We start from the raw sequence: 27485 nt of genomic DNA on the forward strand, positions 1-27485 counted from the left end.
AAGACTTGACACATCGCTTTCCTTTAAAATTTACCACTCTCACCTTAAGGCTGTGTCCTCTACTATTTAACATTTGCACTCTGGTTAGGTGATTCTGATTATCTACCCTAACCCTCTGATAATTTTATAAAGTTCCTTCAGGTTGCCCTCAGCTTCCAGTGCTCCAGAGAAAGCAGTCCCAGTTTGCCATCCTCCTGTTGATAAAGGGGGCAACTTCTACCCTCTCCACACTGCAAACCCTATTTTCTTAACAAGTGCATTCACAATGCCAACTACTTCTCACCAAAACAGAACACACATCAAATCACTTTGACTAATCAGGTTCACACATGCAGTTACAACTTCATTATAAAGATTTACACTCTCCTACTGGTAGGATCCACTATCTCTTATTTTTAAGGAACACTCGCCTTGCTGTATGATAATAACTTTCACAGCAGTCTCACACTGAAAAGGTTCACATTCCCAACTTTCCGCCACTATTAAGTTTTACATTGTCAGCTCACTTTTACTGGTAAGGAACACATTCCTAAATAACCTTTACCAACAAACAGCAGACTCACAGCTATTGTTTCTATTCATGTCAAAGTCCATTTATTCAATGCTCCCAGTTACCTCTCCCTCATGAGGAACACACTCCAAGATACTTCATATTCATGAAGTATACACACTCTGTCATCTCTTCCTGGCAAAGGACACACCTCCAGCTATACAAATAAAATTGCTTCTAAATTTGGTAGTCCAGGCAGACCTGTGGAAATGAAAAACAGAGTTAAGGTTTCAGGATGAAACATGTTCAACCTGTAATGTTAAATCTGATTGTTTTTGTATCTGCTGAATATTTCTAGCATTTTCTGTTTTTATTTGAGCTTTCCAGCATCTGCAGTATTTTATTATTTTAGAAACATTTTCCTACTAATCCCTTACTGATCAGATTGACACACCTCGCCATCTCTTCTTGATAAAGAGCTATGTCTTCCTGATAAGGAAATAATTCCCATTCTTAAACGGTGATTAAGAAAACCCCTCTATCCTGTCTTTTGCTTATAAGGAACTCACATTTTGCAAATTGTGTATTAAGAAAGGGTTGAATATACTACAGCAATAAGGAATCCTCTGGGAAAGTATGAATTAATGAAATTTGTCATTCAATTTGAGAGGGACAAATAAAACAATAAATATAAATAAATTTAATTACATGGAGCTGGAGTTTATTATTGGAGGCGTGGTAACAAGTATATATAAGTATATATATCATAAACAAGACTAAGAAGAGCTCAGCACATCATGAAAACCAGCCTCTCTCCAAGGACTAACTGCACATCATGCTGCCTTGGTAAAGCAGCTAGCATAATCAAACACCCTACCCTTCTGGGACACTTCAGCATCTCACTGGGCAGAAGACGCAAAGCCTGAAAGCATGTACCATCAGGCTCAAGGGCGGCTTCTGTCCTGCTGTTTTAAGACCATTGAATGGTTCTCTAATACAATGAGATGGACTCTTGACCCCAAAATCTACCTCGTTATGACCTTCAACCACAAACAAGAGAAAATCTGCAGATGCTGGAAATCCAAGCAGCACACACAAAATACTGGAGGAACTCAGCAGGCCAGGTAGCATCTATCGAAAAATGTATGGAAAAAACACTTACTGCAGAAAGGTTTTGGCCTAAAACATCGATTGTTTACTCTTTTCCCTAGATGCTGCCTGGCCTGCTGAGTTCCTCCAGCATTTTGCATGTGTTGCTTGTTATGACCATGTACCTTACAGTCTACCTGCACTGCACTTTCGCTGTAACTAACACTGTTGTACACTCTAATTAACTTGCGTTCTGGATGCACTATTGTAATGAATTGATCAGTATGAACAGTTTGCAAGACACGTTTTTCACTGCAATGAACAGCCTACTAACTTACCAATTTTAATGAGAGGAAAATTTGAAAAAATGAACAGATTTCTTTTTGAGATGTAGCCACCAGGGTGCGGGGGCGGAATTCAGTCAATATAATATATTTGTATTCAGAAAAAACATTTGATAAAGTACCACTTGAAAATTGTTGTTAACAAATAAGAGTTGTGCACATTGACGCAGAGAGAGGATAGGTTAAAGGACACTGTCACCTGTTCCCCCAATCTCAGGGCCTTTCAGGTAAATGGAGACTCCTTCCATGCCGGCTTTGACTGGCCTGGGATTGTGAAGATGGACTCTCAGGAAAACGCTGGAACTCTCCGAATTCCAAGCTTCTGCTATCAGACGTTCTCTCAGCACTTTCTGTAATTTTGCCAGCAATAGTCCGAACATGATTTAGCTGGGAGTGGCTGCTCCTGGCTAGTGCATCGGCTGCAGCCAATGGAATTCATTCTAATGATGGATTAAACAAAAAGACAAAATGTGACATATTTCTGTCTGATGATTTTAGGTGGCAAAGTGAACACGAGGAAGATGCAAAGAGCTTGAAAAGTGATTATCAATGGGTAATGAGATTGACCAAGGTGGAGCCAGGTCAAAAAGTACATTGTTGTAAAGCATAAGGCAATGATTTTATCTGAGCAGAGTGAAGAGTAGGAGCTTGTCATTGCCCCTACATAGGTTGCTACACCTTTCAGGCTTATGCTCTTGAATTTGTGCAACCACAGCAAGTGCAGTCACACTGTGCACGTTATTTAGTCTGAGGTGTTTGACCCAACCCCTTCAGCAATTTCACACATAGGGCCTTTGTGTGCAAGACACACCTTGAGGGACATCATCCATCTTCCTCATGGGCAGCCCCTCACAGCTGAGTATTACTTGCTACAATTCTGGACTGCCCTATACCACCATAGCAAAGACTTTCTTACTTTCAAACTTCACTCTGTTTGCAATGAAGCACAAGGAACTTTTTGTCTTCCTAATTACCAACTGTCTTACCTTCATAGGTAGTCCTTCGACATTGAGGGTGGCTTGTTGCCTTGGATGGAAGTGTCATGATTAGCAACGGGCACTGAGCTAGTACCCGTTCATTTGGTTTCCCTGATGCTGGCCAGGGCTGGATGGTTTCATATCTATGACTGTCACTGCACTGATAGCAAGGTATACGATTTACTCAGCTTAGAAACTCAAAGCATAGCAAAAAGTCCTTCAGCCCATACTCTACATGGCATGCTAATCCCATTTCCCAGCACTTGGCCTATATCCCTCTAAACTTCTGAATCTCTTGTCATCCACGTACCTGTCCATATTCTTAAATCTTTCTAATGTACAGTACTGTACAAAAATCTGTAAAGCCAAAATGCTTTCAAAAATATTCAAATGAAAAGTTTCTAAACATCAAGCAATTTACTATAAAGAGCAGTAAACAGTAAAAATGCTAAATCGAGTCAATATTTGGTGTGATCACCCTTTAAAGCTGCATCAATTCTCTTAGGTATACTGTTGTACAGTTTTATAAGGAAATTACAAACAAGAGAGAATCTGCAGATGCTGCAAATCCGAGCAACACACACTAAATGCTGGAGGAACTCAGCAGGCCAGGCAGCATCTATGGAAAAAAGTACAGTCAACGTTTTGGGCCGAAACCCTTTGGCAGGACTGGATACAAAAAAAAAGTTGAGGAGTAGAATTTAAAAGCTAGGGAGAGGGGAGAGAGAGCCACCAGGTGATAGGTGAAATGGAGAGGGAAGGGTGAAATAAAGAGCTGGGAAGTTGATTGGTGAGAGAGACAGAAGGCCACGGAAGAAAGAAAAGGGGGAAAGGAGCACCAGAGGGAGGTGATGAGTGGGCAAGGGGATAAAGTGAGAGAGAGAGAAGTGGATGGGAAATGGAGAAGGTGGAGGGGGGGCGTTGGGGGGCATTACCGGAAATTTGAGAAATTGATGTTCATGCCATCAGGTTGGAGGCTACCCAAGTGCAATATAAGGTGTTATTCCTCCAACTGAAGTGTGACCCCATCACAACAGTGGAGGAGGCCATGGATGGACATATCGGAATGGGAATGGGAAGTGGAATTAAAATGGGTGGCCACTGGGAGATCCTGCGTGTTCTGGGGGACAGCACATAGATGCTCAGAGAAGCGGTCTCCCAATCTATGTCCAGTCTCACTGATGTACGGGAGGACACACCCGGAGCATCGAACACAGAAAATGACCCCAACAGACTCAAAATGAAGTGTCTCCTCAGCTGGAAGGACTGTTTAGGGCCCTAGCTGGTAGTGAGGGAGGAGGTGTAGGGGCAGATGCAGCACTTGTTCTGCTTGCAAGGGTAAGTGTCAGGAGGGAGATCAGTGTGGAGGGACGAATGGACAAGGGAGTCATGTAGCAAGTGATCCCTGTGGAAAGCAGAAAGTAGGGGGGAGGGAAAGATGTGCTTGGTGGTGGGATCCTGTTGGAAGTGGCAGAAGTTACAGAGAATTAGGTGCTGGATGCAGAGGATGGTGGGGTGGTAGGTGAGGACAAGAGGAACCCTATCTCTGGTAGGGTGGCGGGAGGATAAGGTAAGAGCAGACAAGCGTGAAATGGAAGAGATGCGGTTGAGGGCAGCATTGATGGTGAAGGAAGGGAAGCTCCGTTCTTTGAAAAAGGAAGACATCTCCTTCGTTCTAGAGTGAAAAACCTCATCCTGAGAGCAGATGCGGCAGACTCAGAAGAATTGAGAAGAGGGGATGACACTTTTACAAGTAGCACGGTGGGACGAGGTGTAGTCCAGGTAGCTGTGAGAGGCTTGGGGTTTGTAATAGACCTCGGTGGATAAACTGTCTCCGAAGATAGAACCTGGCTGTGGAATAGAACCTGGCTGTGGACTATTTCACTAAGAACATTTCCCCAGGTCCCGCAAGCACCTAATAACATCAGCCACCATTTAACGAACATGCGAATCCTGGAGCTGGAGCAATCAGAAAAAAAATAAGCAGCACAAGACTTCGCTTTTGCACGTAAGCACTATTCAAAGGTTTCCTAGGTTCACCCAAGACCGCAGGATGCCCGGGCCCCGATCTAACTAGCCATGTGTTCACTGAAGAGCTTATCCTCAGAAGAACACATTTAATAAGCTGTTCAGCTCTCCACCTGTCCATGAGGAAATGGAGTGTGTCCTGCTGCCTGCTGAGATGCTGAGTCTAGCTGAGTGACCTCCCAATGCAGGCAGATACAGCTCAATGGAGAAGATGAATAATTGCCTCATTATAGAATTGTTTAGGGTGTGTGACGGGGGATTGGGAGGCAATTGTCTATGGAAGGAGTATAAGAGGTAGGGTTAGGTATGTACATTACTGTTAGGTTAAGGTGACAAGTGAAATGTTTTGAGAGAATCTGAGGAACAACTTTTTTCTCCCAGGGAGTGGCTGGAACCTGGAATGCATTACCTGAGAAAGTGGTGGGTTCAGATGCTTATGTGGCAGCTGGATGAGCACTTCAACCAACAAGGGACAGAAGACTAGGGTCCAAGAGCTGGTTAATGGGATTAGTATATATAGGATGCTGGTTAGCATAGAGATAGTGGGCCAATGGGCCTGCTTCTGCATTACGTGACTCTACACAGAGTATGAGTATGCACGTGTAAGTGAAGCTGTCAGGTATGGAGGTTACATGGCATTTATATTGACTGTAATATGTTTGAGGTACCGCTCTAAAGAATTAGAGCACTAACATTGACAAAGAACACAGGGTCTTGTTATTTCTTTCCTTACTAATCCCAAGTGATAAGGGATCACTTGTGACAGGGAATTCTCCCAGCTCCATCATACATTTTCCTCTCTGATCTGCCATCTTTCCCTTGTGTCTCTCCTGGAGAAAATAAAAACTGCTGTCTGTACTCTGGAGCTATACGTCTTCCATTATACTATCTCCAGTAACTAATTCAAGGAGAACAGTTAGGAACCTCCCAGCAGCACTGCAATACAAAGAGAAGGTGCTAAAAAAGTGCTGAAACCTTGATACAAGGATGGATTCTTGACCTCACAATCTACCACGTTATTGTCTGCCTGGACTGCCCTCCCTCTGTAACTGCAACACTTTATTCTGCCCTCTCTTATTGTTTTCCCTTTTACTACTTCAAAGCATTGATGTGGTGAAATTATCTGCATGTATAGCATGCTGAACAGAGGTTTTCACTGTAACTTGGGAACGAGACCGAGATAAACCAATTCCAATGCAGGAATGTGGTGGCAGGTGCATGGTACTGCTGTGCTGATCATTACAAACCACATATTCACTGGAGCAACAGGACACCGACACACATCTCATCACATGGGTGAAAGTAGATTAATATTGCAGTGCTCTTTGCTTTCACCGAGTGTATCATTTGCTAATCCAACTTGCCACATTTCATTGGATTTTATGGGCTTTCTATTTCTTGATCAGTCTGCCATGTAGGACCTTATCAAAAGTTCTGCAAAAATCGATGTAGACTGCATCAAATGCATAACCCTCATTCACCTTCCCTGTCACTTCTTCAAAAGATGCATTTGTTAGTCAAGTAAAAGTTCCCTCTTTCATAACCATTGGCTTTCTTCCATTTCACGTTTGCCATATTGGTCTTCCAGTACAATGAGATATCTTCAAGCGAAAGCTGTTCAGAGAGGCACTGCAGCTCAGTGGAGGCAACACAAAGGTTTAGTGGGGAATGACTCCTCCAGTGGGTATTGAGGAGCTGTAACAGCTTTTGAAATACCTGAAGTGTTTATCATCCATAGAGGCCACAAAAGAGTGGCATTGGTGCTTTCTACATATAACGTATCAAAGCTCAAAGCTCAAAGTAAATCTATTAACAAAGTACATACATGTCACCATATACAGGCCAGAGATTCACTTTCTTGTTGGTATTCACAGTAACTACAAAGAGTCAATGAGAAACCACATGCATCAAAAATGGACAAATAATCAATATGCAAAAGTCAACAAGCTATGCAAATAGAAAAAGAGAAAAAAACATCATAATAATAATAATAATAAATAAATAAGCAATAAATATCAAGAATGTGAGTTGTAGAATCCATGAAAGTGAATCCATAGGTTGTGGGACCAGTTCAGTGTTGGGGTGAGTGAAATTATCCCCTCCAGTTCAAGAGCTTGACGCTTGAGGAGAAATAATTGTTCTTGAACTTGATGATCTGAGGCTCCTGTACCTTCTTCCTGATGGCAGCAGTGAGGAGAGAGCGTAGCCTGGATGGCGGGGACGATGGATGCTTCCTTCCTGTGACAGCACTCCTTACAGATGTGCTTAGTGGTGCAGAGGGCTTTACCCGTGATGAACTGGATGTATTCACTATCTTTTGTAGGCTTTTCCGCTCAAGGACATTGGTGTTCCATTCCAGGTTGTAATGCAACCAATTAGTATACTCTCCACCACACTTCTATAGAAGTTTGTCAAGGTTTTAGATGACATACCGAATCTTTGCAAACTTTGAAGAAGGTAAATGCCTTCTTTGTAATGACAGCCACATGCTGGATCCAGGACAGATCCTCTGAATTGATAATACCAGGGAATTTAAAGTTGCTGACCCTATCAACCTCTGATCCCCTGAAGAGGACTGACTCGCTTCCTCCCCCTTAGTCTTGCTGACATTGAGTGAGAGGTTGTTGTTGAGACACCAATCAGAAACGTTTTCAATCTTCCTTCCATATGCTGATTTGTCACCACCTTTGATTCCCCCAACGACAGTGGTGACATCAGCAAGCTTGAATATGGTCATATGGAGCTGGGCTTAGCCATATAGTCATAAGCATAAAGCGAGCAGAGCGGGGGGCTAAGCACACAGCCTTGTGGTGCCCCTGTGCTGATAGTACTACAAATGAACGTGAACTTACTACAGATGTACAGCGAGCAAGGCTGCATATGTAAATTGAACTATATGTTATTTATGAATGTAAGGAATGCCAATTTTTTGCAGATATTTTATGAATAAAGTTTATTTTTGAAATAACAAAATAAATCATCACATCAGATGTGAGGGAGGATTGAACTGCTAAGGGTACTTTATAAAAATGTCCTTGTCGTGGAGATTGTACAGCAGGGTGTCACCTGGACATTGGTAATGGGAAGAGAAGTTGACCAACGAGGAAGTCTAGCCCTAGGGCTTGGAAGAATGAGAACCCGTTGCATTGACGCATGCAAAATATTAAGCAAGACTTTCAAAATAGGTGTTCTTGACCATTGCCTCAGGGTCAGTGGTTGGCCATTTAGAACTGAAATAAGAGGGCCTTCCTTACTTATAAAACAAGTGACTTGTGGATGTTCACTTACTGAGAACATTGAAAGGGTGAGATGAAGAGATTTTTGGACAATAACTGAAGCTGAGGGCATGGAGAACATTGGCAGTGTGAGAGCCAGTGTTCCCTTAAATTTTTTCACAGCTGCATGGACCAAACATTGCTCGGAACAGGAAATTTTCACACGGCCTGAAAACTACGTGGCTCTTTTTTAATATATAATATGCATACTATGAATATTTAGAATGAAAATTGGAAGATCATATACTTTTAATTTTATTTATTAACTGAAGTATTTAGTGAAATACAGTAATAGAAAGGAAATCTTTCACATTTCTTAAACTGGTTCGAACTGCAGCCAATTCCAGCTGCAGAGCAGCAAAGAAAATGTACATGGGAGCATTTCAGTTACTGCCCGGTCATGCACCCGTGCAGCTTAGAGGGAACAGTGCTGAGAGCAGCTGCTGCCTTGATGGAAGAAGGTCAGGATTAGGAGTCAGGCACATGTACCCCGGCGTCTTGACTGATTCGATCTTGGACGCTAATCCACTTTCCAGCCTGTTCCCCACAAAGTTTGACTCATCTGTAGACCAAAAGTTAGCTGCTTCTTTTTACAAAATCTGCTATTGTGGAGAATTCCAATGATTCAAGACACTTAGTGAGTAGATATTCCTTCTTATCTCTAAGTTCAATAGTTGATCCCCTATTCAGAAAATTATGTCTTTAATTTCTAGACTCATCCAGCTTCAAAATAGTGAATCTTGTCCGCACTGACCCAATGCAAGCATATCCTTTTTGAAATGAAAGGACCAGAGCAATTTCTCCAATGTCCACTGCAGTTAAGACAAGGCTTGCCTGCTTTAATACTTCACTCACTTTGCATTTAAGCAAAAGAAACTATTTGACTTCCTAATCTCTCAGTACTTTATCTCTTTGTGCAATCCTGTATGATCAAAGGTGACTTACTTCCAGTTTGGTTCTGTGGGTTGATGAGGTCAACGTAGGAACCAATGACGCTTCCACAGATCGGGTAGGAGTTGGTTGGTGATGTGGTAGTTTGTGAGGCTGTGCACTCAGATTCAGATCTGGATTGGTTTATTGTCATATACACCAATTCCTTCATCAGTTATTCCTCTTGAAACAGAGAGAGTGGGTGCCAACAAGCTATTTCTTCAGGCTGGGGTCCAGAAGAACTCAGTGGTCATAATATCCAGGTAACTGGTCAGGCCTTCAGGCCTAAGGTAAGAATAAAACGTTTCTCCTTGTGTAATAAACTGTTGCAATTCTCTATCCCAGCCAACAGCAAATGCTCACCAAACTCAAGCTGCTAGAGGAACTCAGTGGGTCATGTAACATCTGCGGAGGGAAATGAACAGCCAATGTTTCATTACCCTCACCTACAGTCTCTTGCACCTCCCAGTGCATTTTCAAGACTGAGATGAAATTTTGGGTTGAGGGGACTATTCAGACTGTGCACTTCACAGATGGTAACTCATGATGTTATTGAACCAGGATGGCAAACATAATCAGGTATGCTGGGAGTTAATGCCTTCCTCTGCAACTAGCTCCTTAATTTCCTGACCAGCAGACCATAATCAGCATGGATAGACAGCAAGACCTCCCTCCACCACCATTATCCTCAGCACTGGTAGCATCTTCGGCACCCTGCTCGACTCAGTGAACACTCATAACTGTGTGGCTAGATTCTGCTCTCACATCAATAAGTTTGCAGGTGACCATATCTCAAATAATGAGAGGGTTAACAGCATCCGCAAAAAGCAGGATTTCCCTGCAGCCAACCATTTTAATTCCAATCCCCAGTCCCATCCTGACATGTCAGACCATGGTCTCCTCCACTGCTATGATGAAGCCAGTTCAGAATAGCAACACTTCATATTCCATCTAAGTAGCCTCCAACTTGATGGCATGAATTTCTCCAACTTCAGGTAATTAACCCCCCCTTTACTCTTCTTCAGTTCCCCACCCTAGCCCTTCCTCTTCCTCTTCTCTACACTTGCCTGTCACCTCCTCCTGGTGCTCCACCCCTTCCCTTTCTTCTATGGTCCAGTCTCCTCTCCTCTCAAATTCCTTCTGCTCCAGCCCTTTACCTTTTTCACCTATCACCCCCCAGCTTCTTAATTCATCCTGCCCCCCCTACCCCCACTTTTGTATTCTGACATCTATCCCCTTGCTTTCCAGTCCTGATGAAGAGTCTCGGTCCAAAACACTGACTGTTTATTCATTTCCAAAGATGCTGCCTGACCTTCTGAGTTCCTCCAGCATGTTGTGTGCAATGCAAAGGGTTGAGAACCTCAAGTTCTTACAAGTGAACATGACTAATAGCCTGCCCTGATCCAATCATGCTGTCACCACAGCCAAAAAGCCTCACCAATGCCTCTTCTGCCTCATGAGTGGAAAGAAATTTGGTCCTTACCTATTTTAGTCAGTGTGCCATAGAAAGCATCCTATCTAGATGCATAATGACTTGGTTGGCAACTGCTTTGCACACGACTGCAAGAAACAGCAGAGACTGTGGAGACAGCTCAGCTCATCACAGATATTCATGGGTTCAGGGACCTTTCAGAAATCTGATGGCAGAGGGGAAGAAGTTTTCAGGCTCCTGCACCTCCTCCCCAGTGTTCCTAATGCGAAGGGGGCATGTCTAAGATGGTGAGGTTCTTTAATGATGGGTGCTGCAATAATGAGACACTGGCTCCTGAAGATATCCTTACCGGCGAGGACTGTTGTGCCAATGATGGAAATGGCTAAGTCCAAAACTCTTTGCAGCCTCTTGCAACCTTGTGCATAGGAGGCTCCATACCAGGCTGTAACGCAACTAGTCAGACTGCTCTCCACCAGGCAGCACAGATGCAGAAATTTGCATGAATCTTCGGTGACATGCCAGATCTTCCCACTGGAGTGCCTTATTATAAGATTGTATAAAACCATAGGACATAGAAACAGAATTTGGCCATTTGGACCATCAAGTCTGCTCCACCATTCAATCATGGCTGATCCTTTTTTGCCCACCTCAGCCCCACTCCCCGGTCTTCTCTCGGTAACTTTGGATGCCATGTCCAATCAAGAACCTATCAAGCTCTGCCTTAATTATGCCCAATGACCTGACCTCCACAGTTGCCTATGGTAATAAATTCCACCCTCTGGCTAAAGAATTTTCTCTGCATTTCTGTTTTAAATGGATGTCCCTCTATCCTGAGGCTGTGCCCTCTTGTCCAAGACTCTCCCACCATGGGAAACATCCTTTTCACATCTACTCTGTCTAGGCCTTTCAAAAGTCAAAAGATTTCAATGAGATCTCCCCCTAATCTTTCTAAACTCTATCGAGTAAATACCCAGAGCTATCATACGTTCCTCGTATGATAACCATTTCATTCCCAGAATCATCCTTGTGAACCTCGTCTGAACCCTCTCCAATGCCAGCACATCGTTTAAATGCATGGCTGAGGGATTGCAGCAGGGGGCAGGGATTCAGATTTCTGGATCATTGGGACCTCTTCTAGGGTAGGTGTAACCTGTACAAAAAGGACGGGTCACACTTGAAACTGAGAGGGACCAATATCCTAGCAGGAAGGTTTGCTAAGGCTATCGAGGAGAGTTTAGACGAGAATTGCTGGGGGGTGGGAACTGAACTGAAGTGACGGAGGGAAGGGAGGTTGGCTCACAAATAGAGGAAGTTTGGAGACAGTGCGAAAGGGAGGATAGGCAGGTGATAGAAAAGGGATGCACTCAGACCGATGGTTTGAGATGTGTCTATTTTAATGCAAGGAGTATCATGAATAAAGCAGATGAGTTTAGAGCATGGATTAGCACTTGGAACTATGATGTTGTGGCCATTACAGAGACTTGGATGGTGCAGGGGCAGGAATGGCTACTTCACACGCCAGGCTTTAGATATTTCAGAAAGGATTAGGGAGGGAGGCAAAAGAGGTGGGGCATGGCACTGTTGATCAGAGATAGTGTCACAGCTGCAGAAAAGGAGAAAGTCATGGAGGGGTTGTCTACTGAGTCTCTGAGGGTGGAAGTTAGGAATAGGAAGGGGTTAATAACTCTACTGGGTGTTTTTTTATAGACCTCCCAATAGTAACAGGGACATCGAGGAGCAGATAGGGAGACAGATTCTGGAAAGGAGTAATAATGACAGGGTTGTTGTGGTGGGAGATTTTAACTTCCCAAATATTAATTGGCATCTCCCTAGAGTGAGGGGTTTAGATGGGGTAGAGTTTGTTAGGTGTGTTCAGGAAGGTTTCTTGACATAATACGAAGATAAGCCTACAAGAGGAGAGGCTGTACTTGATCTGGTATTGGGAAATGAACCTGGTCAGGTGTCAGGTCTCTCAGTGGGAGAGCATTTTGGAGATAGTGATCACAATTCTATCTCCTTTACCATAGCATTGGAGAGGGATAGGAACAGACATGTTAGGGAAATGTTTAATTGGAGTAAGGGGAACTATGAGGCTATCAGGCAGGAATTTGGAAGCATAATTTGGAAACAGATGTTCTCAGGGAAACGTACCGAAGAAATGTGGTAAATGTTCAGGGGATATTTGTGTGGAGTTCTGAGTAGGTACGTTCCAATGAGATATAGAAAGGATTGTGTGGTACAAGATCCGTGGTGCACAAAGGCAGTTGTAAATCTAGTCAAGAAGAAAAGAAGAGCTTACGAAAGGTTCAAAAACTAGGTAATGATATGAATCTAGAAGATTATAAGGCTTGCGGGAAGGAGCTTAAGAATGAAATTAGGAGAGCCAGAAAGGGCCATGAGACGGCCTTGACAGACAGGGTTAAAGAAAACCCCAAGGTATTCTACAAGTATGTGAAGAGCAAGAGGATAAGACGTAAGAGAATAGGACCAATCAAGTGTGACAATGGAGAAGTGTGTATGGAACCAGAGGAAATAGCGGAGGCACTTAATGAATACTTTGCTTCAGTATTCACTATGGAAAAGGACCTTGGCGATTGTAGGGATGACTTGCAGTGGACTGAAAAGCTTGAGAATGTAGATATTAAGAAAGAGGATATACTGGAGCTTTTGGAAAGCATCAAGTTGGATAAGTCACCAGGACCAGACGGGATGTACCCCAGGCTACTGTGGGAAGTGAGGGAGGAGATTGCTGAGCCTCTGGCAATGATTTTTCCATTGTCAGTGAGGATGGGAGAGGTTCTGGATGATTGGAGGGTAGTAGATGTTGTTCCCTTATTCAAGCAATGGAGTAGGGATATCCCAGGAAATTATAGCCCAGTGAGTCTTAATTCAGTGGTTGGTAAGTTATAATCATATAACCATATAACAATTACAGCACTGAAACAGGCCATCTCAGCCCTTCTATTCCGTGCTGAATGCTTACTCTCACCTAGTCCCACTGACCTGCACCCAGCCCATAACCCTCCATTCCTCTTCTGTCCATATACCTATCCAATTTTACTTTAAATGACAATATCGAGCCTGCCTCTACCACTTCTACTGGAAGCTCATTCCACACAGCTACCACTCTCTGAGTAAAGAAGTTCCCCCTCGTGTTATCCCTAAACTTTTGCCCCCTAACTCTCAACTCATGTTCTCTTGTTTGGATCTCCCCTACTCTCAATGGAAAAAGCCTATCCACGTCAACTCTGTCTATCTCCCTCATAATTTTAAATACATCTATCAAGTTCCCCCTCAACCTTCTACGCTCCAAAGAATAAAGACCCAACTTGTTCAACCTTTCTCTGTAACTTAAGTGCTGAAACCCAGTTAACATTCCAGTAAATCTTCTCTGTATTCTCTCTATTTTGTTGATATTTTTCCTATAATTCGGTGACCAGAACTGTACACAATACTCCAAATTTGGCTTTACCAATGCCTTGTACAATTTTAACATTACATCCCAACTCTTATACTCAATGCTCTGATTTATAAAGGCCAGCATACCAAAAGCTTTCTTCATCATCCTATCCACATGAGATTCCACCTTCAGGGAACTATGCACCATTATTCCTAGATCACTCTGTTCTACTGCATTCTTCAATGCCCTACCATTTATCATGTATGTCCTATTTTGATTAGTCCTACCAAAATGTAGCACCTCACACTTATCAGCATTAAACTCCATTTTCCATCTTTCAGCCCACTCTTCTAAGTGGTCTAAATCTCTCTGCAAGCTTTGAAAACCCACTTCATTATCCACAACGCCACCTATCTTAGTATCATCTGCATACTTACTAATCCAATTTACCACCCCATCATCCAGATCATTAATGTATATGACAAACAACATTGGACCCAGTACAGATCCCTGAGGCACACCACTAGTCACCGGCCTCCAACCTGACAAACAGTTATCCACCACTACTCTCTGGCATCTCCCATCCAGCCACTGTTGAATCCATTTTACTACTGCAATATTAATACCTAACAATTGAACCTTCCTAACTAACCTTCCGTGTGGAACCTTGTCAAAGGCCTTACTGAAGTCCATATAGACAAAATCCACTGCTTTATCATCATCAACTCTCCTAGTAACCTCTTCAAAAAATTCAATAAGACTTGTCAAACATGACCTTCCACGCACAAATTCATGTTGACTGTTCCTAATCAGACCCTGCCTATCCAGATAATTATATATACCATCTCTAAGAATACTTTCCATTAATTTACCCACGACTGACATCAAACTTACAGGGGGATAATTGTTAGGTTTATTCTTAGAACCCTTTTTAAACAATGGAACAACATGAGCAATACGCCAATCCTCCAGCACCATCCCCGTTTCTAATGACATTTGAAATATTTCTGTCAGAGCCCCTGCTATTTCTACACTAACTTCCCTCAAGGTCCTAGGGGATATCCTTTCAGGACCCGGAGACTTATCCACTTTTACATTCCTTAAAAGCACCAATACATCCTCTTCTTTAATCATCATAGTTTTCATAACTTCCCTACCTGTTTCCCTTACCTTACACGATTCAATATCCTTCTCCTTAGCGAATACCAAAGAAAAGAAATTGTTCAAAATCTCCCCCATCTCTTTTCGTTCCACACATAGCTGCCCACTCTGATTCTCTAAGGGACCAATTTTATCCCTCACTATCCTTTTGCTATTAATACAACTGTAGAAACCCTTTGGATTTATTTTCACATTACTTGCCAAAGCAACCTCGTATCTTCTTTTGGCTTTTCTAATTTCTTTCTTAAGATTATTTTTACGTTCTTTATATTCCTTGAGCACCTCTTTTACACCATGTTGCCTATATTTATTGTAGATATCTCTCTTTTTCCGAACCAAGTTTCCAATATCCCTTGAAAACCATGGCTCTCTCAAACTTTTAACCTTTCCTTTCAACCTAACAGGAACATAAAAATTCTGTATCCTCAAAATTTCACCTTTAAATGACCTCCATTTCTCTATTACATCCTTCCCATAAAACAATTTGTCCCAATCCACTCCTTCTAAATCCTTTCACATCTCCTTAAAGTTAGCCTTTCTCCAATCAAAAATCTCAACCCTGGGTCCAGACCTATCCTTCTCCATAATTATATTGAAACTAATGGCATTGTGATCACTGGACTCGAAGTGCTCCCCAACACATACCTCCTTCACCTGACCTATCTCATTCCCTAACAGGAGATCCAACACTACCCCTTCCCTGGTTGATACCTCTATGTATTGCTGCAAAAAACTATCCTGCACCCATTTTACAAACTCCAAATCGTCCAGCCCTTTTACAGTATAGGCTTCCCAGTCTCTGTGCAGAAAATTAAAATCTCCCACAATGACAACCTTGTGCTTACTACAAATATCTGCTATCTCCTTACAAGTTTGTTCCTCCAATTCTCGCTCCCCATTAGGTGGTCTATAATACACCCCTGTAAGTGTTACTACACCTTTCCCATTCCTCAATTCCACCCAAATAGCCTCCCTAGACAAGCCCTCTGATCTATCCTGCCAGAGCACTGCTGTAATATTTTCTCTGACAAGCAATGCAACACCTCCTCCTCTTGTCCCTCCAATTCTATCATACCTAAAGCAACGAAATCCAGGAATATTTAGCTGCCAATCACACCCCTCCTGCAACCATATTTCACTAATAGCTACAACATCATACTTCCAGGTATCAATCCATGCTCTAAGCTCATCCACCTTTCTTACAATGCTCCTAGCATTAAAATAAATGCATTTTAGAAATTTTCCACCTCTTGCTCTCTGTTTATCACTAACAACTTTACTATCTCCTTTTTCTTCCTTCTTCCCTACATCTGTTCCTACAGTCTGGTTCCCCTCCCCCCTTGTATCTAGTTTAAACCCACTGGAGCCTCTCTAGCAAACCTACCTGCAAGAATATTTTCTCCCTCCAGTTCAGATGTAAACCGTACCGCCGGAACAGGCCCCACCTTCCTTAGAAAACTGCCCAATTACCTATAAATCTGAAGCCCTCCCTCCTGCACCATGTCTTCAGCCACGTGTTGATCTGCGCTGTCTTATTATTTCTAAACCTGCCTGCACGTGGCACTGGTAGCAATTCTGAGATTGCTATCCTGGAGGTCCTGTCCTTTAACTTGGCGCCTAACTCCCTGAACTCACCTTTCTGGGTTGATGGAGAAGATCCTGAGAGGCAGGATTTATGAACATTTGGAGAGGTATAATATGATTAGGAAGTCAGCATGGCTATGTCGATAGCAGATCGTGTCTTACGAGCCTGATTGAATTTGTTGAGGATGTGACTAAGCACATTGATGAAGGTAGAGCTGTAGATGTAGTGTATATGGATTTTAGCAAGGCATTTGATAAGGTACCCCATGCAAGGCTTATTGAGAAAATAAGGAGGCATGGGATCCAAGGGGACATTGCTTTGTGGATCCAGAATTGGCTTGCCCATAGAAGGCAAAGAGTGGTTGTAGATGGGTCATATTCTGCATGGAGACTGGTGACCAGTGGTGTGCCTCAGGGATCTGTTCTGGGACCTCTACTCTTTGTGATTTTTATAAATGACCTGGATGAGGAAGTGGAGGGATGGGTTAGTAAATTTGCTGATAACACAAAGGTTGGGTGTGTTGTGGGTAGTGTGGAGGGCTGTCTGAGGTTACAACGGGACATTGATAGTATGCAAAACCGGGCTGAGAAGTGGCAGATGGAGTGCAACCCAGATAAGTGTGAGGTGGTTCATTTTGGTAGGTCAAATATAATGGCAGAATATAGTACTAATGGTAAGACTTTTGGCAGTGTGGAGGATCAGAGAGATCTTGGAGTCCGAGTCCATAGGACACTCAAAGCTGCTATGCAGGTTGACTCTGTGGTTAAGAAGGCATGTGGTGCATTGGCCTTCATCAATCATGGGATTGAGTTTAAGAGCCAAGAAGTAATGTTGCAGCTATGTAGGACTCTGGTTAGACCCCACTTGGAGTATTGTGCTCAATTCTGGTCGCCTCACTATAGGAAGGACATGGAAACCATAGGAAGGACATGGATACCATAGAAAGGGAGATTTAGATTATGAAGACACATAGTCCTCTTTTATTGTCACTTAGTAATGCATGCATTAAGAAATGATACATTATTTCCTCCGGTGCGATATCACAAAACACAGGACAGACCAAGACCGAAAAAACTGACAAAACCACATAATCATAACATATAGTTACAACAGTGCATAATACCATAACTTGATGAAGAAGTCCATGAGCACAGTAAAGTTCAAAGTTTCTCAAATGTCCCACATCTCATGCAGACGGGAGAAGGAAGAAAAACTCTCCCTGCGATGCCGACCACAATCCGACTCTGAATCATCCAAAAATTTCAAGCTCTGATCAGTTCTCCGACACCGAGTACTGAGCGCCCTCTCTGTCCGAACGATTCGACCTCCTTCTCGGTCGCCAAAAGCAGGCGAGGCCGGGGATTTTGAGGCCTACCCTCCGAAAGATTCCCGACTACATAGTAACAACAGCAGCGAACGGGCGTTTCAGAAATTTCTCCAGAAATTTACAAGGATGTTGCCTGGATTGGGGAGGATGCCTTATGAAAATAGGTTGAGTGAACTCGGCCTTTTCTCTGTGGAGTGACGGAGGGTGAGAGGTGACTTGATAGAGGTGTACAAGATAATGACAGCCACTTCTGCTTTTCCTTCTTAATCTGTGACTGAAATACCGTGTCAATAACTCTTCTGTTTCCAGCTAAATTTCTTTCCATTTCTTTCCACTGGGTGAAGCATTCCCGATGATTCTTGGCATTTTCATGAACACTAATCCTTTCAGGTGCTTTCCACTGGTTGAATCCACTTTCCTGCTCCAAGGAGGATTGATGGTCTGACCGGGAATAGAGAAGACAACAGATATAAAATGCAGACTTTTTAGAAGGGGAATAGACCAGCAATGAGCGAGTCTTCCTCACCACCACCATTTCCCAATTTCCTCTTGAACCAAATTTTGTTCATTGAGCGTTATTTGTTGGTAGGAAAGGCCCCTCACTGTTCTGGAAATACCTTGAACCCAGCTTTATTATTTCTGTTCTCAATGTGTCAGGCAGAATTGCTTTTCCACTAACCTTGTCGAAATTCAGAAGTTCGATGTCATGCTGTTCAATCACTTCTGGTATGACAGTTCAAGGCTGTTTGACACCATCCAGTTCATTAGGTTCAGTGTCGTCAGGTTCAATCTCATCAGGTAAAATCTTGCCAATAAACTCAACATCACCACCACCACCATCGTCTCGCCCTCCTGTCATGTCCACGTTCTCTGTGGCAGCCTCATTTTTAATCTCGTCACACTCGGATTTATCTGACTTGACTTCCTCCTCGGTTTGTGATGCATTTGTACCTGATCCACCTTCGGATTCTAACAGACTTTTAGCAGGCGCAGGTAACTTCATGGAACGTGTCGAACTACTTGTTCCGGGCTTTTCAAAGAAGGGCATGCAGAACTTGGTTGACTTCTTGGCTTCCTCCGCCTCCAACTTTTGTCTTTTCCATCCTTCAGCTCTACCTTCCTTCTTCTTTGTGGAGAAACGTTTCCTGGTCTTCTTACTCAATGCTCTGAAATAAGGCCATTCAAGTGCTTCTCACCCATGATAATCAAAGATAGATCATACATCTGAAGAAAATTCTTTTCCACTATCCGAGGATGTCTTGTCCAACTTTAATAGAAACTGCTCAGTGGTGCCCCCCCCCCGTCAAGTGGCGCCCAGAGCACGTGCCACACCCGCCATACCTTAGATACGCCACTGCTTGACAGAGTGGCACCAGAAGCCAAATCGTTCGCCAAACACAAAAGGACCCTGCAATAAGCACTAATTGGGAGTCCGCTTTAAATGATCACAGTACACTGAAAACCCATGCCAGTCAAAATAAACTTGACAAGATTAAACAGAAGTAAAAAGGCTTAACGACTCCAGATAAGATGGCTTATGCTGGAAGGATGGTGAGACAGAGGAAGGATGAAAGATGATGGGCTGATCAAGACAGCTATGTAGCTAGAAGGCTGGCATTGTGTGATATGATGGGTGTGGCAGTCGTAAAAAGGAAGAAGATGGAGTGAGGTGAGTAGAGGAAAGTGTGAAGGTGGAGACTACTGCTGGGGGGTGATAACTAGAGACACAAGGCTACAGTACTGGTATTCAAAGTGGATCTATTTTAAACCCACTGAACAAAATCAAAATTTGTATGTCATCTTGTATCAAACATTAAGTGGAGGTGAACTTCTAGGGGCTGCCAAATTTCAGGGAGGCTCTGACTGATGGAGTGAAGGATGTTTGAAATGGAAAAGGACCATGTCGTGTGGTTGGTGCTGCTCCATCATTGGTAGGTTAAAGACAGGAAGTAGCCTCAACTTCATACTTATATGGAACACACAGGTATCTGTTATCAATGAACTTCAAAATCCCAGGTATAAGCATCATCAGCGACTTGTTCTAGTCTAGCAATGTATAATCATTCTCTCTTCCTGCTACCGTCAGGCCAAGATGACATATTATTCCCTCTATCGTACTCAGTTGATGTTGTGTACTTGGATTTTCAAAAGGCTTTTGACAAGGTGCCACACATGAGGCTGCTTAACAAGCTACGAGCCTATGGTAGTACAGGAAAGCTTTTAGCATGGATAAGGCAGCGGCTGATGTAGGAGGTAAAGGGTGGGAATAAAGAGAGCCTTTTCTGGCTGGCTGCTGGTGATTGGTGGTGCTCCACAAGGATCTGTGTTGGGACCACTTCTTTTTACATGATGATTCAGATGATGGAATTGTTGTAAGGGACAGGTAGTTTTGAGGAAATAGAGAGGCTACAGAAGGACTTAGACAGGTTAGGAGAATGGGCAAAGAAATGGCAGATGGAATACAGTGTCAGAAAGGGTATGGTCATGCATTTTAGTAGAAGAAATGAAGGGTTGATTATTTTCTAAATGGAGAGAAAATATAAAAACTGAGGTACAAAGGGACTTGGGAGTCCTTGTGCGGGTTAACTTGCAAGTTGAGTTTTTGGTGAGGAAGGCAAATCCAATGTTAGCATTAATTTCAAGAGGACTGGAACATAAAAGCAAGGATGTAATGTTGAAACTTTATAAAGCATTGGTGAGGCCTCACTTGGAGTGTTGTGAGCAGGTTTGCACCCCTTATCTTAGAAAGGATGTGCTAAAACTGGAGCGGGTTCAAAGGAGAATCACAAAAATTATTCCAGGATTGAATAGCTTGTCATATGAAGAATGTTTGAGGGTTCTGGGCCTGTATTCACTAGAATTCAGAAGAATGGTGAAAGGCGTTGGTAGAGTGGATGTGGAGAGGATATTTCCTATGGTGGGAGAGTCTAAGACTAGAGGACACAGCCTCAGAATAGAAGAGTGTCCTTTTAGAACAGAGATGAGGAAGAATTTCTTTAGCCAGAGAGTGGTGAATCTGTGGAACTCTTTGCAACTGGCAGCTGTGGAGGCCAAGCTTTATGTACACTGAAGACGGAGGTTAATAAAATCTTAATTGGTCAGAGCACAGGGGGATATGGTGAGAAGGCAGGAGATTGGGGCTGAGAGGAAAATTGGATCAGCCATGATGAAATGGTGGAGCAGGCTCGATGGGCCGAATGGCCTAATTCTGTTCCTATAGTTTATGGTCTTATGGAAAGCCAAGAGGATTCAGCAATGTTCCTGATGGCCCTCACCCATGTTTAGAGATGCATCACAGCTTGGGAAGGCTTTTGGAGTTGTGAAGGCAGCCCAGTCCATTATGCGAACCAGCCACCCCTCCAACTGATTCTGTCCACTCATCTTGCTGCCTCAGGAAAGCAGCCAAAAACATCAAACACCTTTGTCATTCTCTCTTCCCCCTTACGTCAGGCAGAACATACAGAAGTCTGAAAGCACATACCAACAGGTTCAAGAACAGATTCTATCCCACTATTATCAGATTCGTGAACAGATCTCGTATCCCTCTTGATCTCTCAGCCGACCTCCTCAGGACTTCTGCCTTCATTTGTCTAGCGGCACTGCACTTTCTCTGAAGCGACACCACCATACTCTGCAGTGTTTTTACTATCTCCGCGTGTGGAGTGATCTGCCGGAAGGCCAAGACTAAACAAAAACACAAAATACTCTGCAAATGCTGGGGTCAAAGCAACACTCACAACACTCTGGAGGAACTCAGCAGGTCGGGCAGCAACCGTGGAAACGATCAGTCAACGATTCGGGCCGGAGTCCTGACGAGGGGTTCCGGTCCGAAACGTTGACTGATCGTTTCCACGGATGATGCCCGACCTGCTGAGTTCCTCCAGCGTGTTGTGAGTGTTGCAAGATGAAACAAAATCTTTTCACTGTGCCTAGGCACATGTTACAATCACAATAAACTAAACCTAGATACCTGTTAATTTAGAGAAATCAACTCCAGACAGGCATTACTAACGTGGTACCAGCTTTAGTCCCAACTATTTGTGACATACTGTCAGTGTTTCTAGTTTTTCTGTCCCCGTTCCCAGCCCCGGTTTCAGACAAAGTACAGCGCCAGGAAGTTAGCTCTTAAAAGCGTGACTTGATCAGAAGCCACAGCAGGCGAGGTGGGGACAAAGAAACGTAAATAGCCGTCTCGTGGCGTCGCTGTACTCCCAGTGCCAGGGCTGGAGACTGATGGGTTTCCATGCAAGGTACTCGTGCAAGTGGACCACGCACCATCTGCCCGCTCGCTGGATACAAAGACCCACACCTGGCGTCGTCGTACGTCGGGGGGAGCAGCTTTGGATCAGTGCCCCAGACCCCACAGCCCGACTAACCAGACAGCCCTCTCTCCGTCTTTACAAGTACAGTGCTGTAGTCCTTTTAAAAACTTTTTGAAGAGAGCTACTTGCGGGTGAAAAACGCTGCACACTCTCTCAAGGCACAAAATCTCCCAAATTTTGCATTGGTTTTCAAACTGATCTCTTCCCGCAGAAGCTGGCTTCAAGTCTGGTCTCTGGAAAACAGGGAAATGTTTCTGAAAACTATGAATTTGCTGAACAGATCAGGGTGCAAGTTGCAAAGAGAGCCAGCCCGTCTTGAATCTCAGCGCTGCTGGGAGCTGACGGCAGGGGGCGCTCCTCGCCCTCCCTGTCTTCCACCCTCGCTCTCACACTCTCCTCTGTCAGCCCACCCCTCCTTCCCTACCACTCACTTCAGACTCGTTCCTCCTATCGCCGCCCTCACAATACCCCTCCTTCTCACCCTCCCCTTCCCTCTGATCCTCCTCGCTCCCCTTCTCCCTCTAACTCTCCATTTACCCCTCCCCACCTTCTCCCAACCCTCCCCTATCCTCACTATTCTTTCCCCACACAGCATTCTCAGCCTGCCTTCTCTCCACCCACCTACCACCACTGGCCCTCCCTACACACCCCTCATTTTCCCTATTTGTAAATCCAATTCTCATTCTCCAGTAAACATCTCCCTCATCCTCCCTCTCACTTCCTCATTCCTTTCACTAATTCTCACTCCCCTTCTCCACTGATCCTTCCCCACACCTCCATCACAGCCCCGACCCCCTCCATCTCCCCCACGGTGCGTCAGTCCCTGGATTGAATGTGTGTCTCCTGTCATCACTCCCTGACGCCCAGCTGTTGCTGTCAACACCTTACTCCAGCTTGTGATTCATCTCACTGAGAGCTGAGGTTTGGGCAGAGAACATAGAGAGAGCCCACGTTCAGCAAGTGAGAGAGAGAGAGAGAGAGAGAGAGAGAGAGAGAGAGGCCACAGTCATCCCAGCCCTCTGTGAGAGAGACAAGAGAGAGAGGCCAAGATCATCCCAACTCCCTGTGATAGAGAGAGAGAGAGGCCACAGCCATCCCATCTTTCTGTGAGAGACAGAGACAGAGACAGAGAGAGAGAGAGAGAGAGAGCCAGCCCACAGTCATGGCAACTTCCTGTGAGAGAGAAAGAGTCACAGTCATCTTAACTCCCTGTGAGAGAGAGAGGGAGAGAGAGAGAGACAGAGAGTCAGAGAGGCCACTGTCATTCCATCAAACTGTGTGTGAGAAAGAGAGAGAGAGAGCCCACGGTCATCCCAGCTCCCTGTGTGTGAGAGAGAGAGAGAGAGAGAGAGACAGAGAGAGAGAGAGAGACAGAGAGTCAGAGAGGCCACTGTCATTCCATCAAACTGTGTGTGAGAGACAGAGAGAGCCCACAGTGATCCCAACTCCCTGCGTGAGAGAGAGAGAGAGAGAGAGCCCCAACATATGGAGAATGAGTCATGGGAGATGGCAGTGAGGAAAAAGAGAGAGTACAAGGAGTGAGGGAAGTGTTCGGAAAGGGCAAGAAGAGAGTGAGGAAGGGGATCGGAAAGATGGAGGGAAGAGGGATGGAAAGGGAGTGGAGAAGTAAGGAGAACAGAGGAGAAGGGAGGGAGAAATGAGGAAGAAGGCTTGGAGGTGAGGAAGTGAAGTGAAACAGAGGGTGGGAGAAGGGAGAGGGTTTGGGAAAATGCAGGTCATAGGGAGAGTAGAGAGATAAGGAGAATTGGGAGAGGTGAGGGGAAGAGGGGTGGAAGCGGAGGAAAGGAGATGGGGTAGGGAGAGGGAGGGATGGAGTTACGAACAGAGTGGGAGGAAGGGAGAACGCAGGGAGGATGGAGAAGGTCTTGAGGAGGGAATGTCAGAGGGGAGAGAAGATGGAGAGAGGAGGGAAAGGCAAGGTGGGAGAGATGAGGGGGAGAAGGGATAAAATGGAGGTTGAGATAGAGACAGGAAGGGAAAAGGATGGAAAGGGAGGAGGGGAGGGAGAGGGAAAGGGGGGAAGAAGGAAGGAATGGGACAGAGGGAGGGAATGAGAATCGATGGAAGGAGAGGGGAGGGAAGGTGAGAGGAGGGGAGGGTGGGGGAGTGAAGTGGAGAAAGGAGAGGGGAGAATGGGGGTAAGAGTTGGAGAAGGGGAAAGGAATAAAGGGAATCAGGGAGAGTGGAGGAAGGCAGCAATGGAGGAAAGCGGAAGAGGAAAAGTAGCAAAATGAGAGGGAGGACTGAGGCAGGGGAGAGAGGAAGGAGGAGTGTATGGTAGGAAGGAGTTGAGAGAATGGGGAAGAAGTGGGAAAGAGAAGAAAGCGGACGAGAAGAAAGAGGATGGAGAATAATAAGAGCAAAGGAGAGTGGAGAAATAGGGGTAGTGGAGAATGGGGTGGGAGGGGTGAAGAGAGGCAGAGGAGCATGAGGAAGATGGGAAGGAGGGAAAGCGATGATAGTAGGGAGGGAGTATGAGGGTGGGGGGGGGACATGGGTGACAGAAAAAATGAGGAGGGAATGGTGGGGGGTGGCCCAACAGGAGAAGGTAGGGGGATGTGGGAGGGGACTGATTGGATGGAAAAGGGAGCGAGAGGAGCCAGGACGTGTAGACGGGGCGGGAAGGGGAGTATAGGGGTGGAGGGTCACGAGAGGATCCTGGAATGAAGGTTGGGAGAGAGAGGATGAGATAGTAGAAGGAGGTTCCAGAAGATGGGAATGGTGGAGGTGAAACAGAAAGGAGTTTGAGGGAGGTGAGAAAGGAGAGAAGGGGCTGCAGAGTTGGGTGAGTGAGGATGTTAGAAAGTGAGAGAGTGAGGGAAGCAAGCAGAGGTAGGAGGGAGGGGTGAGGTGTGGGTGGAAATGAGGGAGGGTGGAGTGCGGGAGGAGAAGATGGAGGGAGGGGAGAGGGAGGGTGGAGTGTGGGAGGAGAAGATGGAGGGAGGGGAGAGTGAGGGTGGGGTGTGGGAGGAGAAGATGGAGGGGAGGAGGTAATTTAAGAGGGAGGTGGCAAAGGGAATTGGAGGGGGAGCGAAGTGAGAGAGGAGGTAAAGGAGGGAGGTAATGAGGTTTCAAGTACTGCAAGGGAGGGTGTAAATCGAGGAAAGGAATGGGAAGAGGATGATGGGGAGAAGGGGGTAAGGTAAATGCGAGAGAGGAGTGAGGAAGTGATGGAAAAGGGGAGGGGAGTGGGAACAGGCAGAAGGACAGAGTTGCGGAAAGGAAGAGAGGAACATTGGAGGGGAGGGAATGGGGACAATGAGCAAATGGTGAGACTGTGGGGAGAGGGCAGAGGAGAGAGGTAGTGATGAAGCAGTCATAAGTGAGGAGGGAAGAAAGAGGAAAACCCTTCAGCGCCTCTCCATGCCCCCTTCTCCTTCCACAGTCTTCACTGTATTGGAAGATGAGGGAGAACCTGAGGGGGAAAAGAGTGTGTGGGTCAAGTGAGGGGCCCTTCATCCCCTCTGCTGACCCTCTCATGCTCTTCCCCCTCAATGGCCCTATTCATCTCCCTGTCATCTCTCATTCCTCCTCAACCCCTCATTCCTCAAATCCCCTTCATTTCCTCATCTCCGTTTCACCACACATGTCCAGTAACTTCTCTATGTTCCCATTTCTCCATCCGCCCACTCCCTCTGTTTTTCACCTCCTCCCCTCGCCCCCTCTGCTACTTGGACCGTTTCCCGGCGGGTAAAGAGGATGGGACAGGTGGACGGCCAGGAGAGTGGAGAGGCAGGTGGGCAGGCAGTTGGACAGCCAGGAGAGTGGGCGGGCAGTTGAACGGCCGGGAGAGTGGAGAGGCAGGTGGAGGGGCAGGTGGGCGGGCAGGAGAGTGGAGGGGCAGTTGGACAGCTGGGAGAGTGGAGGGGCAGTTGGAGGGGCAGGTGGACAGCCGGGGGTGTAGAGGGGCAGGTGGACGGGCAGGAGAGTGGACAAGCAGTTGGACAGCTGGGAGTGTGGAGGGGCAGGTGTACAGCCGGGAGAGTGGAGGGGCAGTTGGATGGCCAGGAGAGTGGACGGGCAGTTGGACAGCTGGGAGTGTGGAGGGGCAGTTGGACGGCTGGGAGAGTGGAGGGGCAGTTGGACGGCCGGGAGTGTGGAGGGGCAGTTGGACGGCTGGGAGAGTGGAGGGGGGCAGTTGGAGGGGGGCAGGTGGACGGCTGGGAGAGTGGAGGGGCAGTTGGACGGCCGGGAGAGTGGAGAGGCAGTTGGACGGCCGGGAGAGTGGAGGGGCAGGTGGAGGGGCAGTTGGACGGGCGGGAGAGTGGAGGGGGGCAGTTGGACGGCACTGAGAGGGAGCCTCTCCCCCATCAACACTAATTAGCGGTGCGGATCCTGGCGAGGCGGCACGATGTTTAGTAATTAAAGCTGCAGCCAGTGTATTTTCATCAGGGGCTGCTGCTTCAACTGAGGCCCCTTTGCAGCACTCCGATAATAAAGAGTGATAATGAAAGGTGTGCTGCCTCTGGGGAGATCCCAAGCTGCAGTTCCAGCAGACAGACGGAGAGAGAGAGAGAGAGAGAGAGAGAGAAATATACCGAGCAATTAGAAATAGTCAGTAGTTGATGACGATCGGTTTTCATTGTAAGTACTAAGATAGATCCAGTTTTAATAATGGTGTTGAGGAAGCGATTGGTGGTAACTCACTGCGTCCATTATAATTACCTCTCCTGGTGTTTGTATTCCTGGTCCCTTCATTTTCTGCAGTGCCCAGCGCTGTCGACCTGCTCTGGGCTCCGGGTTTATGGTTCATTCAGTCCCAGCTGTAACTCTGTTTTCCATAGATTCTATTAAACTAATTAGCTTTTGTTTTCCTTCACCCTCTCTTTCCCTCTACCATGCTTTCATTTTAACCGAGTGCTTTGTGTACAGCTGGGTGTGATAAAGAGTGGGCCATTTGCATTGATACCAATACTGTTATCGTCACTGCGAGAGTTGGGGAGGAATTTGATTGTAATTATATTATAATATGATATAATAGGACTGTTAGCAGCAACATCGAATGCCTTCGGAAATGCACTTTGGTGCACGGGCCTCCAACGTCTGGTGTAACATTAAAACTACTGAGGAGAGGACTGCGTTTGGGTAACACCTTTCCACGCCC

At 45.4% G+C, this 27485-nt stretch overlaps 1 long non-coding RNA gene across 1 annotated transcript; it reads right to left on the reverse strand.

Annotated features, from left to right (window-relative positions):
- Nucleotides 1-668: 668 nt before the first annotated feature.
- LOC140203411 (uncharacterized) lies at nt 669-27190 on the reverse strand. The gene is made up of 3 exons (XR_011887362.1): nt 27047-27190; nt 2123-2363; nt 669-751 (listed from the first exon to the last, which is right to left on the reverse strand). It is a non-coding gene; the product is annotated as an uncharacterized lncRNA (long non-coding RNA).
- Between the last annotated feature and the right edge of the window lie 295 nt (nt 27191-27485).

Source organism: Mobula birostris, chromosome 9, assembly GCF_030028105.1.
Source record: "Mobula birostris isolate sMobBir1 chromosome 9, sMobBir1.hap1, whole genome shotgun sequence".
NCBI lineage: Eukaryota > Metazoa > Chordata > Chondrichthyes > Myliobatiformes > Myliobatidae > Mobula > Mobula birostris.